The sequence below is a fragment of the Bos taurus genome, chromosome 13, assembly GCF_002263795.3.
Source record: "Bos taurus isolate L1 Dominette 01449 registration number 42190680 breed Hereford chromosome 13, ARS-UCD2.0, whole genome shotgun sequence".
Lineage (NCBI taxonomy): Eukaryota > Metazoa > Chordata > Mammalia > Artiodactyla > Bovidae > Bos > Bos taurus.
The window spans coordinates 77,759,916-77,778,281 of NC_037340.1; the positions used below are offsets into that span (position 1 = coordinate 77,759,916).

The 18,366-nt window shown below is 44.1% G+C and overlaps 1 protein-coding gene across 2 annotated transcripts in view; it reads right to left on the reverse strand.

Moving 5' to 3' along the window:
- B4GALT5 (beta-1,4-galactosyltransferase 5) overlaps window positions 1-18,366 on the reverse strand; it is a 77,316-nt gene that overhangs the window by 26,812 nt on the left and 32,138 nt on the right. Inside the window, exon 1 of one of the 2 annotated variants that reach the window (XM_059893079.1) lies at window positions 10,540-10,644. The exons of the other annotated variant lie outside the window; for it this stretch is intronic. The gene's annotated coding sequence lies outside the window, so the exon portion shown is untranslated. Of the gene's footprint in view, window positions 1-10,539; window positions 10,645-18,366 lie in introns of those variants that run through there. 2 annotated transcript variants of the gene reach the window in all.

The window sequence follows — 18,366 nt, forward strand, 5'->3', positions numbered from 1 at the left end:
TCATAAAAAATTCCTCACTAGATAATGAAATCTGACATTTCAGCTTAAAAGCAAAATAAATTGACACAATGAACCCAAGAGGAATTGACACAATTAGAGGAGTCTATATACTGGAGTCTATATACTTAAAAAGCTCATAATTTTAACCTAAATGTGTATCGTTAATGTTCATTACATCTGGCTGGGTAAGGTAAACAGAATTAAGAAAGCCATCCCTTTTTCTTGACTACCCTTTAAAATCTGTGTCTTAACGCCAACACCCAACACGTGTGTGTGTGCACCCCCCATTCCTTTCCGGCTTTATTCTTTTATTTAACATATGACACCTTTTCTTAATCTGTCGTGTTATCTCCCTCTAGAATGTGAGCTCGGTGAGGGCAGGATCTATGCCGCTGGTGGCAGGAACAGTGTGTCTGGAACACAGAGGATGGAGAATAAGTACTTGAATACATGAATATCTAAGTTGGGACAACGAACAGTGGAGCCTTCTGAACTCAGCTGTGCATGGATATGGGATTTCAAGCTTTTCTCTTGTGATTAGCTCTCTACTCCACTATGAGAGGAACTTAAAATGTTTTGAGTTAACCAGCTTCATTACATGAACCTGGTCACGAAGAAAAGTTCAGCAATTCCTTTGTACCAACCGAGCAGAGCTGCCAAACAGATAACATTTTCCCTAAAAATGTTCTCTGGTACTCTCGCTCCTGGTAGCTCAGCTGGTAAAGAATCTGCCTAAAATGCAGGAGACCCCGCTTCAATTCCTGGGTCAGGAAGATCCCCTGGGGAAGGGATAGGCTACCCACCCCAGTATTCTTAGGCTTCTCTGGTGGCTCAGCTGGTAAAGAATCTACCTGCAATGTGGGAGACCTGGGTTCGATCCCTGGGTTGGGAAGATCCCCTGGAGAAGGGAACGGCTACCCACTCCAGTAATCTGGCCCCAGAATTTCAAGGACTGTATAGCCAAGAGTCGGACACAACTGAGAGACTTCACTTATGCTTGGTCCCCGCTAAGTTGCTTGGTTTTGTAATGCTCCTTAACACACTGCACTGCTGCTGCTGCTGCTAAGTCACTTCAGTCGTGTCCGACTCTGTGCAACCCCAGAGACGCCAGCCCACCAGGCTCCCCCATCCCTGGGATTCTCCAGGCAAGAACACTGGAGTGGGTTGCCATTTCCTTCTCCAATGCATGAAAGTGAAAAGTGAAAGTGAAGTCGCTCAGTCGTGTCCGACTCTTTGTGACCCCATGGACTGCAGCCCACCAGGCTCCTCCGTCCATGGGATTTTCCAGGCAAGAGTACTGGAGTGGGGTGCCATTGCCTTCTCTGACACAGCCACTAGAAGAGATCAACTACAACTATATGCAACCACACGGATGCGTCTCTCATGCAACACATGAATTCTATGTACACAGGGCCTGAAAGAGGCATGACTAATCTGTAGTGTCAGAAGCCTGGGAAGAGGTATCTAGGGCAGGAGTGGGGGTGTGTTGGGGGGGTGGTTTGGGAGGGGGCTTCTGGTCGCCTTTTATTTCCTGACCTGGATACTGGTTTCACAGGTATACTCCTTTTGGAAAAAGTCATCAAGCTGTTCATTTATTTGTGCACAATTTAATATGTATGCTACACTTTGATAAATTTACCAAAAAAAAAAAAAAAAGGATTGAGGAAAACCCATGAACTAATTTCTAGGATATATTGTTACCTGGAAAAAAGCAAAGAGCAACAGCGTGTACGTATGTGTGTGCAGGGGCATGCACATGCATGTATGTCTTATGCTGATACAGAAATACGGTGAACTTTTAGGCACATACATATTTTATAGGAAGAAAGAGATGAAAGGCAAACCAGGTAAACATTATACCCCTGCCACGTGCCAGGAACCGCCCTCTACTATGTGAAAAGAATGGTAATTATAAATAAGATGCAGTCCTTGCCAGAATCTTGAGTGACAGCCAGACAAGGAAACTGCAACCGGTGCTCACTGTGAGGGAGCCCGGGTGAGGAGCTATAGCTCACACCGTGAGGGTGGCGGGGTGTCAGAAAACACTCCCGAGGAGAGGTGACCTCTAGGAGATGATCTAGAAGTAAAGAACGCTGAAACAGGGAAGGGAAGGGCACAGATGCAGGGGCACACAGCGAGAAAGAGGCATCTGAGGAACGAAAAGCAGTTGGGTATGGCAGGAATGAAGGGTACGTATGGCAAAAACAGGAGGCTGGGGTAGGCGGGGTGGAGAGGAAAGCAGAGGGGAGCGGATCACAAAGGGCTTTGGCACTGTACTTAGGGGCCTGGCATTGAAGAAATAGTCCAGGATCAGATTTCAGGGGGGCCAACTAGTAGGAATCAGTCAAAACCAGCGAATACACACTCCCTGCTCAAACTCACGGCTCTGAATCAAAGACTGAGCTTTTCAGCAGACAGAACTCAGCTCTTTAACAGGAGGAACCGCTTTGGAAGAACTGAACAAGGCACCGTACGCAGAGTCCCATTTGGTTACTACAAGTTGGGTGCCAAATCTCACCAAAAATATATTTTCGCTCTAGATGAAGCAGCAGGAGGAATCATTCCTCTGTCTGCCAAATCTTGAAGTGGGCAGATGGAGGGAAGACGTCAGGATATAAAGCCAGTACTACTGATACTGGTCCCATCGCTTCATGGAAAACAGGGAAAAAGTGGAAGCAGTGACAGATTTTATTCTCTTGGGCTCCAAAATCACTGAGGACGGTGACTGCAGCCACAAAATTAAAAGACGCTTGCTCCTTAGAATGAACTCTATGACAAACTTAGACAGCGTATTAAAAAGCAGACACATCAGTTTGCCGACAAAGGTCCATCTAGTCAAAGCTATGATTTTTCCCGTAGTCACGTGCAGATGTGAGAGTTGGACCATAAAGACACTTTGGCTGAGGGCCAAAGAATTGATGCTTTGGAACTGTGGTGCTGGAGAAGACTCTTGAGAGCCCCTTGGACTGCAAGGAGATCCAACCAGTCAATCTTAAAGGAAATCAACCCTGAATATTCACTGGAAGGACTGATGCTGAGGCTCCAATACTTTGGCCACCTGATGTGCAGAGCTGATTCATTGGGAAAGACTGAGGGCAAAAGGAGAAGTAGGCAGCAGAGAGCAGATGAAATGGTAGAGAGCATCACTGACTCAATGTACATGAATCTGCGCAAACTCCAGGAGATAGTGAAGGACAGAGGAGCCTGGCATGCTGCAGTCCACGGGCTCACAGAGTCAGACACGACTGAACAACAACTCCTGATACACAGCTGGGGAGAGCTCGTGGGGGCGGGGCGCAAAGGTGAGTCTGGTGTCCAGTGTGGGCCCATCAGACTAGGCGTTTTCTGGGGATTGGCTCACGTCTGGCATCTTTCTTCTGAACACCTCCTACAGCCCACCCAATGTGTGATTTCTAACAGGGTCAAGTACATTCCAGGAAAAGAATGGAACAGATCTATGAACCAAGGCTTGTACCCCATTCACATTCATGTGACTTCAAAATAAAGGATGGGGAAAGGGAGAGAATATAAAGGGAACAGAGCAGAAAAGGAGTACACAGAAGAAAACAGGAAGGCCGCTCACTCTCTCTTCCTGCCCCCGTCCATAAAATACCCAAAGGAGACACAATAAAAATCAAGGGGAAACAAGGACTGAATATGTCACGGGAGTGCTGACGTCAGGAAGGCCGCTCCCTCCCTCTTCCTGCCCCCGTCCATAAAATACCCAAAGGAGACACAACAAAAATCAAGGGGAAACAAGGACTGAGTATGTCGCGGGAGCGCTGACGTCTGCTTTCTGTCATGCTAGATCAGCTGCAGAACTCGCACAGCCTTTCTGGACCACGATTTTCTGAGATAAACCAGAACCTGAAAAATAAACTGACTGCTCCCCCCCAGATCAGACGGTCAGTGCCCACTGCTCCACACACAGGTGTTCTGTGAAGAATGAGCCAACTTATTCTGCTCATAAAGAGATGGATTCCTGTAAAAAGCAATTCGTGTCTTGAGTCTGTGTGCCAGTGCCTTTCTAAACGCTTCATGCCTTATCTCATCTCATCCTCACAGTAAACGGAGAAATAGGTTATTACTCTCATTTCATAGATGGAGGGACTGAGGTGTGGATAAGTAACTTGACAATTTGGAGCCAAGACTTCCCAACAGCTCTTTGCCTCCAGAATCCAGGTTTTTAGCAAATATGTTCCCTTGTCTCCCAGGTTCTAGACGCCCAGGGACGCTGCTGTCATCACACTTTGCTCACTGATTCTTTCCATCTGAATCTTTACGTCAAACTCTTATAAGTGACTCGCCTCCAATATTCCACTTCAGTGGTGATACCATTGATTATGGCATAGTATGGTACATCCCCTAACATTTTATTAAAATTGTTACCAGTTTGAGGCTCAAGAATGAATCCCAAATTTCTGCTTTTCAGATCTACTTAAAATGCTGGATAATCATACTATACAGACAGAGATGAAGATCCAAAATTGTGGGTACAGTGACACGCACTGAAGAAGGAAAAGAAAGCTGTTTTTTTAAGACACAAGGAATTTTTTTTTTGACAATAAATTTACACCCTTTGGCACATCTATTTTAATGTTCTGGAGCAACTGTGTGACAATTTTCACACATAAAGTATTTAAAGAAAATGGGGGGCTGGCAATGAGACACATTAACCATAAGGAATCCCAACAGTTATTTGAGGAGAAAAATTTCATTTGATGAATTTTTTGCTTTCCCGGTTGTTCCCACTTGAGGCAGACAAACCACCAAATCAAACACAGGTTTTGTTTTCCACCCTCTCTAATTATTATCCCCAGCTATTCAAAAAAAAAAAAGTCCAAGTGGTAAAAAATTAACAGCTTTGAAATACCCTGTAAACATTTCCACTGACCTGTTAGTCTGTTATCTGTTAAATTATTAAACTGTACATGAGATTAGAAATGAAAGTGCTGCCTGAGAGATATTAGCTAGCTGAGTAGCCTACGGTGGTCGCTTAACTTCAGCTTCCCACCCCCAATTTTTCTTCTAAAATTTTAAGTTCTTAAAAAATAAAAAAAAGAGTATTTATTTATGTTACGGCTGTGCTGGGTCTTTGTTGCTGCGAGTTTTCTCTAGTTGTGGCGACCTGCTACTAGCACAGCTACTCGAGCTGTGGGGCATGGGCTTCTCGTGGCCACAGCGCCCCTTGCTGCAGCTCACGGCTCTGGAGCACAGGCTCAGTAGTTGTGACACATGCACTTAGTGCCGAAGCACGGGGGATGCTTCCCAGAGCAGGGATCGAACCCGTGTCCCCTGTGTTAGCAGGCAGATGCTTAACCACTGGACCACCAGGGAAGTCCCTCCCCCCATATTCTCAACAGCATGGTGAGTTAGCAACCTCCAGAAACACACACATGCAGGAGAGGCTGAGCAAACAAGGATGTCCAAATTTGTCTCAGAGACGATCAAAAATGACCTTTCTGGGGCCGTTGGCACTGGGTTGCCTGCACAGACTGTGGCCGTGCCCTGGGGGTAAATGTGCAGAGTGAGTAGACGTGTCCCGGGTGGGAGCCTGACTCTGCCCACCTCCTGGGCCTGAACAAGGCTCTCTGGCCTCAGTCCCACCGGCCAGAGAGCAGAGCGCCTCCTGTGGCTACTGACGCCTGGCCTCTGTACGAATGCGCTTGGGTGACACCTGTTCACACAAAGAAGCTTTAATGGCGCTTTTCATTTTTAATGGCGCTTTTAATGGTACGTTTTCCTGGTACCATCCCACCCCCAAGACTAGTCTTGGGTGGTCTTGATTCTTTCCCAACTGATACATATAAACTCTTACCATGATCCCTATAAATGTGAGCTTATCTCTTCCAGCAGGCTATAAATTCCTTACCAGTACAGACTGTCTTACTTCTTCTCCATCTACAATGTCTGATAAATAGGAGACACTTATCTGTTTATTAAATTAATGAATTACAGCTCAGCACACAGCTTGCTGCTGTGGCCATTTGGTGGAGGAGCCTTGTTTTCTCAAGTTAGAAGCAGACTGGTTTTTCTGCAACCATACAAGAAAGATTCTCTAAGCCAGGAGATGACATAATGAAACTGATACCTGACAAACTTTGCTGGTGTGAGTGTAAATCAGTATAACCCTTTGGGAAAACTATTTGCAAGTTCAACAAAAAGCCGTAAAAATACTCATATTCTCTGATCTAGCAATTTTAAGGCAATTATCTGAAATACGAGGACATTCTACGCACAAAGGTTTTAATTCTGTTATTCCTAAAAACAAAAACTTGGAAAACTCAAAAACTCAAAAGCAACAACTAAAGAACAGATATATATACCTGGAAGAATCTTGTACAACCTTAAAAGTAAAATCTATGAAATGTTATAAACAGAATAAAGGTAGAAATTCTTGCAGTAACCAAATCTGTTCAAATTGATCCAAAATTATGAAGTTTCCAGAAGTACTGAGAATGCCTTTTTCACACAGCACCTATGTAATGTCTAGGAACAACAGCCTCTAGGAATGAATGCTGCCTTGGGACATGGTCTTTTTCTTTCATTTTTGTAAACAATGATCGTACATTTATATGGGGTGAGGCGCACAAAAACAGAACCAAGCTTTTGCCTTATTAAGGATCCCCCCCTTTTTCCTGCTCCAGACCCAAATAATCTTCCCAGTTGCTGCTACTGCTGCTAAGTCGCTTCAGTTGTGTCCGACTCTGTGCGACCCCATAGACAGCAGCCCACCATGCTCCGCCGTCCCTGAGATTCTCCAGGCAAGAACACTGGAGTGGGTTGCCATTTCCTTCTCCAATGCATAAAAGGGAAAGGTGAAAGTCAAGTCGCTCAGTTGTGTCCGACTCTTCGTGACACCATGGACTGCAGCCTACCAGGCTCCTCCATCCGTGGGATTTTCCAGGCAAGAGCACTGGAGTGGGGTGCCATTGCCTTCTCCAGTACCAAACCATTATTCTACTTTCGCCTACCTCCAAATGATTTTTTATCATCCTAAAACTTCTGGGGCTTCTAGTCATAACGTGACCGAGCAAGTTCTCTCTATCAAGCCCACGACCCCAAAGTATTTTCCCGCAGACAGCCCTTTGGTCCCCCCTCCTGATCCTCTTTTGGAAAGGAGATTATTCTCCATGTCCCATGGGGATAATATACGATAATCATATTATTTTTAGCCTAGAAGATTGTAATAGACTAATAGGGTTATCTACTCTTTGGGAATTTAAGTGTTTCCAGAAGGCAACGTTCTAGCTGAAATGAGCACCCCGGTTGTCAAATACATGGAATCAGAGCCGTGGTTTCTACAGAAGGTCAAAAATTATCAAAGAAAGCACATGGAAATGCCTTGACTCGGAGGCATAAACATTCAGCAGAATAAGGTCTTTCCTTAACACCCTGTGGGTATGACGCCCTTCCTCCAGACCAGATGGTCTGTCTTTAGCAAACTCAAACTGTAGTGCTAGAAAGGGGTCTTCTGAGCACTCATTTTCTGTCATCTGTAATAACGGCTTTGTCTTTCGCTTGACCCAGGATGAGCAGACGTTAACTCTTCTTTCTCCAGCTAAGTGACGCTCACGTGCTACAGCAATGCAAGGCCCACCAAGTCCACAGAAACATGAGGGCCAACCCACTCCATGAGGGAATGCTGTAGCGTGTCAACTGCGGTCAAAACTCGTGAGACTACTCTGGAACATTACACACACTTCCCACAGGTCACCTGATGGCTAAGGGCAAAAATACACGTTTACAATGGGGAGAGCCGACCGGCATTCTTGACCAAGAGATCAAAGTGGGCATCGCTAACATTAAAACAAGGTAACATTACCTTTAAGAGTATTCCTGCCAAAAACTTTTAACCTACATCTAATCAAGAGTTCCGATCTTCCGGTTTATAAAAAATACAAAGGATTAAGGAACACATCAAATGGACACCAGGCAGTTCCAGATTGTAGGACATTCTATGAAACAATTGGCCTAGACTCTTCAAAAATGTACTGGAGGTTGAGGAGGGGGCAGGCAGCTACAGACTGAGACCAAAAAGACATAATCAAATATGAAAATACGCGACTGGGGGAGGGGGCTGGGGGAGGGCAGCTATAAATAATCAAATATGAAAATACGCGACTGGGGGAGGGCAGCTGTAAATAACACTTTCAGCACCACTGGGGCAGTTGGGATACGGGTTAGACACTGGAAGACATTATGAAAGTACTGTTAATTGTGTTAGTTGCAGTAATAGTAGTGTGGTTATACAGGAGAATATCCTTATTTTTTAAAGAGATGTCTGCTGAGGTATTTAAATATCTTGATGTCTACTTACAATTTAATTTTACATGGTTCAGAGGAAAAAGAAAGCCAGAGTTAAATAAAAGCAAAGTGGTAAAAACTGTAGACTCTAGATGGAGGGTCATGTGTTCACTGTGTGATTCTTTTAACTTTCCTGCATGCTTGAATTTTTTTCATAATAAAAATTTGGGGGCAAAGTCTGATTTTGGATGTACCTAAAATGCCAACTAAATCTAAGTTATAGTAATACTGCACTAAGAATTCTCTAAACGTGTCATAAATTATAATACAGGGATAAATACCTTGGTAATGGTCACATACAAACTTAGAGCATTCAGTGGCTATTCTATGCCCCTCACTCCCCAATTCTTTATTTTTGGAACCCAAAATTGCACTTATTCTTTATCTCAGGAGAACCGAAGAGAAATTATACGTAAATCTTCCTGTTGCTCCCTCACTTAATCTCTGAATGGCTTTCCACAGCCTTTAAGGTAAGTTCTAAATTCCTTATGCTTAGGTGACTCAGTGTTCATAAAACCTGTCCCCTGTCGCTGCAATTTCAGATCTTGCCACGCCCCAATTCCAGCCACAAGGGACATCAGCAGTCCTCCAGGATCTCAGACAGGGCTGCTTCCACTGCCTGGACCTTCACTGAGAAAAAGCATGTGTTTGGGGTGAATAGGGAGGGGAGGAGAAAAGATTTCAGGGAAGACCAAACCCAGCTGTGCCTCCCCTCTCCCTTCACACATTGTGGCTCTCTTCAGTTACATTTGAAGGTTCACCAAATGAAAAATTGACTAATTTCTGAGATCGGATTTATTCTCTAGGCCAATCGCTACGTGTGCACACCCCACAATAAAAAAACTGCAGTTTTCCCCAAAGACCTTAAGACACTGACTCTGTGCTGTGAGAGTTGGATCATAAAGAAGGCTGAGCGTCAAAGAATTGATGCTTTTGAATGGTAGTGCCGGAGAAGATTCTTGAGAGTCCCTTGGACTGCATGGAGATCAAACCAGTCAATCCTAAAGGAAGTCAAACCTGAATATTCACTGGAAGGACTGATGTTGAAGCTAAGCTGCAATACTCTGGCCACCTGATGCAAAGAGCCGACTCGTTGGAAAAGACTCTGATACTGACAAAGATTGAAGGCAAAAGGAGAAGGGGGCATCAGAGGGTGAGATGATTAGACAGTATCACCGACTCTGTGGACATCAATCTGAGCAAACTCTGGGAGATAGTGGAGGACAGAGGAGTCTGGCGTGCTACAGTCTCTGGGGTTGCAAAGAGTCAGACACGACTTAGCGACTGAAAGACAGCAATAGTTCTGCTTGGCAACCATATAGGACTGAAATGTCATGAAAATTAAATTAAATTAAATTGTCCTCTGTAATAGATTTAGCACTTTAAGTATTAACAAGACTGCCAGAGGGAGTAAGTTTATCAAGGGATAGGAATCCTAGCAGAGGCCAATTACCATTTCCCACCACGCCCAACTACGCAGGCTCTCCAGGCCTTCGGAGTTGCTTATGACCCTGTGGATTTGTTAGTAGGTGCCTCTGATGACCCTGTGGATTTGTTAGTAGGTGCCTCTGACCAAAAACTATTACAGTGGATGCACTAGGGGTTCAGCGTACCGGGAGGAAAACCTGAACCGTGAGCGAGAACTAACTGAGCGAACAGTACTGCCTGGGTTTTCTTTTTTGGTCTTTTGCTGTCTGACAATCCAAAGCCTAATGTGCCCACTTGGTTTTCTGTCTCTCTTCTCACCTTGGTTTTTCCTTCTCACAGTTATTTTTTAAATCAGCAAATGCCCAACATTTGTAAACCGTCAGTGGCCATCTGTGCTTTTCACAATTAGATCCCTGTTAAAAGGAGCATAATTTTCAGCTCCAGACTTGACTTCAGCAATCAGGCAGATCATTAAAGGAGTGAGCGAGTGACTTCATCTTAAGAGTAGGGTCGCTGTACTCTGAGGCCACCCTGAAACAAACCTAGTTCTTGAACTCAACCGTAGGCCCTGGATCTTTTGACTGAAGTTTTATTACTGCCTTGCCTCCTCCTACCCCAACTCTAGCTCCCCAGACAAAGTCTTGCACTTTCTGGATCCCTGCTCATAAAATGACTCAAGTCTACAGATGGGGTCACTGGCAAATTTTTAAGGAATTGAAATATTATCAGGTAAGAAGTGGGTTAAAAAAAAAAACACTGTTCTAGTAGAGCAATGAATTACATAAGAATAAAAGAAAAACTCACCCAAAAGAAAAAAAAAAAATCCAGGAGTTCCAATGGTCACCTTCTACCCATATGACCTCTCCAAGTGGATCCACAGAAGAATTTCTTAAAGTGTCTTCTGCTAATCTGTGGTTAGAGCACAACATGAGAATATGATGCTCACAGCAGGATACTAATGCTAAGTAATTTTATGAGATTATGCCTGCCTTTGCATTAAATAATTTATGCTGGGAGTGGTAATAAAAGCAGAGATGAAGTTAAGCTACTGACTGGAGATTGTACCAACTTTATCACCTTCGCCCGCCACCAAAAAAAAAAACAGAGAGAGAGAGAGAAAGAGAGAAGGATGAATGAGTCCCTTCAAGACCCAGTGTTGACTGTACATGCGAACTGATCTCCTCCTTTAAAAAGCCCCGCTGCTCTCCTGAGCACACTGTTTGCCCCTGGCAGCTGCGCCGGGGCTGTGAGGTCTGTGAAGGCCCTCTGTACTAGCGCTAGGGCTGCCACACGCAGAACGAGTAGGAAGCTGGCTGGAGGGGAGGCAGGTGCAAGGGACACAAGGCTGTGACCAGCCTGTCCTGGCCCCATCTCAAAGGAAGGAGAGACAAAAAAGCCAAGTAACAATAGTCTTCACCCTTTAAAGGAACCACGATGGCATTCATTCTCCAAGATGACTAGTCCCTGCTGCTTTCTGGTGAGTAAGGAGGGAAAGTCATCCAGGAAAGCAGAGAATTATAATACTTCCATGTTCCTCTACAACACAAAGGCATCATCGCTCTAATTCTGGGGCTGTGCCCTTCTAATAGCAGCCTACGAGGTGTGTGCGTGCCTATTTTTTTTAAAAAAGATGCTTCAGTTTTGATGACGTCTTTTTTCCCAGGGGCATTTACGCAATCTTTTCAGAGGCACTTTGAAGAGTATCAGCCAGAAAACGCTATACCTTTCTGATGTCAGTCAGGGAGCGTGGGCTAGAAAGGGAATCACCGGCTTCAAAGATGACCACAACCACACCACCTATCGTGCGAAGATGATCCACACTCAGCTCCAGCACAAGTTCGTCCTGGGTATGAGAACTCTTCGAGTAGTCTCCCTCCCCAGAGTCTGGCCCTGAGGTCACACGGTAGGCCCTCCTGGAAAAAGGTTCTCGAGGTCCTTCCACCCCTCCCCGCCCCCCAGCACGGCGACTCCACTCTAGTTTCCCCAAAGCAGTGTTTCCGACAACACAAATCTTCAATCCACCAGCAACTTCAACACTAACTAAAGTGCACTAACATTTCTACCTTTTTCTGAATCCCATTTCACACCGTTTAGACCGTAAACACACAAATCTCTAATCCTAAATGCTAGGTGGAAACCCTTGGTGATTATGTTAAAGTCAAGCTTTTTTAATTTTACTTGATCCTTGTCTGATTTCTGAAGTGGAACTGTCTACTGAGGAAAAGAGTTGAAACTTTTTTTTATTGTTATGCAGCCTTTTATCGTTTATTATGCACAAAGAATAAAATATAACCAGAACACGATACAAAATAAGTCACACTCTCCAAAATTACATACGGATTTGATGACAGGAGAAATATCTTTTAAAACAAATGTGATCATGTGCTTTAAAGACCGTTTCCACCCTAGGACTCAGAATAAACAAATTTTATTTCTTCAGAGCCAAGAACGGCCCGGTAGAGAATCAGACGGCACTGGAAGAGAGCCTAGATCTTACCCCTGCCCAGATGCCAATCAGATACAGCCGAGGGCTCCTGGGCTAAATTAGAAGATGAAGGTCAACTTGGTTACTAATTTCCCAGAGACAGCCCAAGGGAAGCAAGAAAGAAAAGCAGAACCTGGAACTCAGACAGGATGGAAGGCATGTCATGGCATTAATTAGAGCCCAGGACAGGTGGAATATAATTGGGCTGAAAAAGAGTTTAGGCCCTTTCTGAGTTTCTTCGCCTACTGTTCTAAGGAGGCACGTGCGTTCCCAGTGTAGCCATCAGCTAGACGCCAGCGGGGCATCCTTAATGGATACACCCTTTGGTACTGGCGGGCATGCCTCTGAAGGGCAAGACTTATAATCAGCTGGCCACGAGGTCCTGAAAAATGCCTCCCAACGTAAGGCTGCTAAAACACATAATCGCTGAGCCCTGGAAGCCATCCAGGAGCTCCCCAGGTCTTTGGAAGGGTGAAGTGACACAGATGCAACAGGGTAAGAAGGACACACTCCCTCCCAAATCCCTCCTTGCACAAGCTTTGATCGAGAAGAAAATGAAGGGACCAGAGGGTTTCATTTCATTTTGATCAAGTAAGTATTAGTATTTCCATTTTATAGAAAAGCAACCTGGGAGTCCATCACTGCTCTGACCTGGCTTAAAAGTTCCCATTCATCATGCCACTAAGACGGTGGAGACCCTTGGCCTCCATATATTCTTCAACACACGCTGTTACTGCTGTTACTGCCAACAGGGGTAAAAATGAAAAGTTCTTGGGTTCCTGGAGCCCCAAGCAAAGGCCCCTCCAACCTGCCAGATACAATAATTTCATCCTTTGCCCACTTGATAAAAGAAGAAAAAAAAATTTAAAACCTAGGGCCAAGACCCTACTGGAGAAGGCAATGGCCTGGAAAATCCCACGGACGGAGGAGCCTGGTGGGCTGCAGTCCATGGGGTCACAAAGAGTCGGACACGACTGAGCGACTTCACTTTCACTTTTCACTTTCATGCATTGGAAAAGGAAATGGCAACCCACTCCAGTGTTCTTGCCTGGAGAATCCCAGGGATGGGGGAGCCTGGTGGGCTGCCGTCTCTGGGGTCGGACACGACTGAAGAGACTTAGCAGCAGCAGCAGCAGCAGGGCCAAGACCCAAAGCCAACTACGATTCAAAAGGAAAGAACAATGGATACTGTGATCATCCTTTTCACCTCTCATCATAGCTGACTGTTTTCAGCACTGCTGGGATGAATTATGGGAAATGACCTGAAAGATCCGCTGTAGCCACTAAACTGGGACTGTGTCTTGAAAAAGACCTCGTCTCCAATTTTGTTCTTCAATTTTTTTTTTTAAACTAATCTGTTCTTAAGGCTTTTCTGCAATTGCCAATTCTGAAGTCAAGGTGAACATTCATTTTCATTCTATCCTTCATTGTTCTCTTCTATCTGTCATTCTCTGCTGCTACAGGCAGGAACATCACTGAGCCTTACCAGTGAGACCTGCTGCTGCTGTTGCTGCTGGCTGCTGCTAAGTCGCTTCAGTCGTGTCCGACTCTGTACAACCCCATAGACGGCAGCCCACCAGGCTCCTCTGTCCATGGGATTTTCCAGGCAGGAGTACTGGAGTGGGGTGCCATCGCCTTCTCCGAGTGAGACCTAATGCTGGTTAAACAAATATCACCTTGCTCACATGTGGGCTGAGCTCACAGTGGACTTAACCCCCAAGCCCAAAGGACAGCCAGATTCTTCCTCAATGCACACAGTGCCATAAACACTGCTGTCATCAGGCAAACAGTGAGGAGGTAACTCAGGAGACGCGGCAAATGACACTGTAACTGCTTTGACGGGAGGGGCAGGCTTACAGGACCTGCCCCCAAGCTCAGCAATTTGTCAGAGGAGCCAGTTGAAGAATTCCACTCCCTCAAATACCTCTCCACCCTCTTCCAGAAGGAATCTTGACCATTTCCTTTATAGTGCCACTTTTTCAGGTTTTCTATCTATTCCAAATGAGACAAGCTTAACCTGTGATTAAACATGCCATACAATATCATCAAGTCATGTTGGCCACAGAGAAACCGTCTCTAAGCACTGCCATGGTCACTGTCCTTCCTCTAGCACAAATAAAGAGGGCTGCACAGGCTGCAGAAGTCACTCACCAACCCTCCAAGTTCCAGACACAGGGACCCTGGGTGTTCTGGATGGTAAGGATGGGTTTCGAGACTGCTGTGCAGCAAAGAACTCCTCTTAGAAATAAGACTCAGTACAAGAAGTCTGTATTAACTATTCCAAGAAGTTTCAAAAAGTAATAACAGCACTGACACGTGCTATGACAAGGATAAACCTGGAAAACATTCCGCTAAGTCAGAGACAAAACCACAAACGCCATATGATCTGCTTACATGCGGTACCTGGGATAGACAAACTCAGAGGAACAGAGCAGAAATGTGACGACCAAGGGCCCGCAGAAAGTGGGGCTGCGGACTTGTTTCAAGAGTGGAGTCTCTGGGATGATGAAAAGGTTCTGGATATGGACAGTGGTGGTGTCTGCACAATACTGTGAAGGTACTTAATGCTGCTGGATTTTATACTTAAGGAGGTTACAACAGTAAATTTTAACTTTGCTTGTATCACAATTTTTAAAAAGCCGTATGTAAAAAAGCAGAATTATAACAATAAAATTATAGGTGATAAATAATAAACCGAACCAAAGGGGCACAAGTTTTCTCTAAAATTCATTTAAGGTCAATGAAGGACCCTCCCTACTGTATACCACAGGGAAATATACTCAGTATTAGGTAACAACCTATAAGGGAAAAGAATCTGAAAAAGCGCGCGCACACACACACACACACACACACACACACACACACACACAATTGAATCACTGTGCTATACACCTGAAACCTACAAGATACTGTAAATCAACTACACCTCAATAAAAAAAAATTTTTAAACAATATTAAAATCAAATCATTTAAGAGTTGAAAGAGTCAAAACTCCCAAAGTGTCGAAGCAGTGCAGACAAAGCTAACTGCTGCTACCATGCTGCTTTGCTTATCCAGCCTCAGGACCTCACATACCACATGTAAGTTCAGCCTGGAACGCTCCCTGAACACCTTGTTCGTATACCAATTACATCGTCCACGTCTCCACCTGGATGTCCAAACTCAACTGGTCCAAAGCCAAAGCACGGTCGTTCCCCCACGAACCTGCTCCACTGTGGTCCTCCTATCCTGGTTAGTGGTAACTCTACCCTTTCACCCTCATCACCCCTTCATAGGCAGGGATGTCAAGGCAGGCAGCAGGATCCTTTTGAAACAGCAGTCAAATGATCTCACTCCTCTCTATTCAAAGCCCTCCAGTGAATTCTCATTTCACTGAGAAGAAGTCCAACTCCGGACAATGGTCTCCAAGGCTCTAAACCAGGAGTCAGCAAATGTTGGGGGCCACTGCCTGTTTCTATAAATGAAGTATTACTGGCACATGGCCAGCTGGTTTCTGTATTGTCTATGGCTGCTTCAGTGCTACAAGCTGCAAGGCGGAGCGGAGTGGCTACCATAGGGACCACAAGGCCTAAAACTCACACACTTGGCCCTTCACTGAGTCAGTCGGCCCATCCCGGCTCGCAAAGATCTGCATCTCATCGTCACCCTTCTGCCACCATCTCTTTTCACTCTCTGCCTCACTCACCGCGGCTTCCTTGCTGTTTCAAGGGTACCAGGCAAGCTGGCCCCTTGAAGCCCTGCCCACGTGGCTCTCTGGTGGGGCTGCTCTGCAGCAGACAACCACACGGCTTGCTCATCCAACTCGGGCAGGACCTGCCTGAACCAAACTTCATTTCAAATGGCAACCCTCCCCCGTCTCAAAAAACCCCCACATATCCACGCCTTCCCCCCCACCAATTATCTTTCTCCATATCACTAATCATCTGATTCATGATTTTCTTTTTCTGTCTGATTTGACCAACTACACATTAGAATATTAGCTCCATGAGGGCAGAGATTTTTTTTTTTTGGTATGTTTTGTTTATTATCCCAATGTCTACAACAGTGCCTGGCATACCGTAGCAACCCAATAAAGATTTTGTTAAATATGGTTCAAAGAGCAGGTGTGGTACAGTTTGTTAGCCTATGGCCAAATTCAAGATTTCTGTTCTAATCGTTGGGGGTAAAAATCAAATAATTAACAAAAGAGATGGGGGGAAATTAGGATCCATACTTTAAAAGAATCTGAAACACAACACTGGCTTCTAACATTTCAAACAGAGACAAATACTTCTAAAGCTAAATTTCTCAATAATCGAAACACCAGCCTAGAGTTTCAATTAAGTAATAAATACCATATGTGCTCACAATTCAAAACCTGTTTTAAGCTGTAAATCTTCAATTTATTCATATCCTATTAAACAATTTTTAAACTTCAAAAATCAACATCTTAACTTATACATTTCTGGTTATTCTATTCCAATAGCCCATTAACATTGCTTTCCATTATCACCCTTTTAGCTGAAATGACCAGAACTAGAGGAAGAAAAATCCTGTTTTAAAGAAGTAAAGAAGTGACGTTCGCCAAAAAAAAAAAAAAAGAAAACCAACAAAAAAATCGACCAACCCTGTGCTAACAAAATTGGAAACTCTAGTTTTTATAAGCAATATTTTAAAGAAGAAAAATGCATCCTGCAAGTAAAGTTTAAAATGTTAGAAAGATGGTAACTTTTTTCCCCCACTATCAAAAATACCAAGGAAACCTGAAATCTGTAAGAACTCCAGGTTTTGAATTTATCCAGTAGCAAACCAGCCCTACTGGTAGAGGGTTTAACAGAGTTTTGATATTTAACAACACTAGGATACCTGAAATGACTTAGAAGTAAGCTTGTATACAACAGATAAAAATTGCCAACTAAGAATGATTAAGGAAAGCAATTATCTTAGAAATAAATTGTTTTCATCTCACAAAAAGCTAAGGTTCAGATGAGAAGCTGCAAATTATCTACACGCAGACGTGTTGTCTGGCTGATCAGACGTCTTCTGGTTTTCCTTTCACTTTCGAACGTGATTTAACTGCCAGACAATTTAGTGGTTAAAAGTAACAATTTCAGAAGAAAACTACCTAGGGATAATTGCCAGTCAGCTAAATGACCTTGGGCAAATTAAAAAAAAAAAAACAAAAAACCATTCTGTGCCTCAGTTTCTTCATCTATAAAATAAGAATAATAATACTCCTATCTCATTTAGGATTAAATGAGTTAACATTTGTCACATACTAAGAATAAAGCCCAGAACATAATAAACACTAGATTTATTTAAATATTTGCTATTATTATTATTCAATCCAGATTTCTAGATTCTCTTGAAATTTCAGTGCTGCGTAGCCTATTGGCTATCCCCTTTCAACAGAATACATCTTCTAAATTGACTCTAATCCTCATCAGGGCCTGTCCAGTCCTTACCAGCATTTATACCCTCTCATCTACCTGAAAAAGGAAAATATGTTCTAAAATCAGAGTTTCATTCTCCCCAGCCTCCAAGGAGTTGCTTTTATATTCATTAACTTTTTAATCTAACCACTCATCAATATTTAAGCTTGTACTACAAAGCAATGGGGATCCAAACACATTAAAATGGGACTATATCTTAGCATTTAAGAGCCTGGCCTCCAGAATAAGATAACCTGGGCTTGCGTGCTGACTTTAATCAAGGACTCCTCTGCCTGCCAATGCAGAGGACACAGGTTCGATCCCTGGTCCAGGAAGATCCCACATGCTGTGGGCAACTCAGCCCATGAGCCACAGCCACTGAAGCCCGAGAACCCTGGAGCCCGTGACCCATGACAAGAGAAGTCCACAACTGCAACAAGAGCCCGGCGCACGGCAACGAAGACCCAGCACAGCCAAAAATACAATTAACCAATTAAAGAAAAAAAGAACCACGGTCAAGTCACCTAGACTCTCTATACCTCAGTTTCCTCACCTGTAAAATGAAGGAAATAACACCTACCCCATCAGGTAAGGAAGAGGAGTAACACCCACAAAGCTCGAAGAGCAGGACCTTGTGTATGGTTGGCACTCACATGCTAGCTTAGAATTTCTTTTAATTAAAAAAAAAAATTGGTCCCTGAACTGATGGAGGCCACATACAACACCAAGAACATG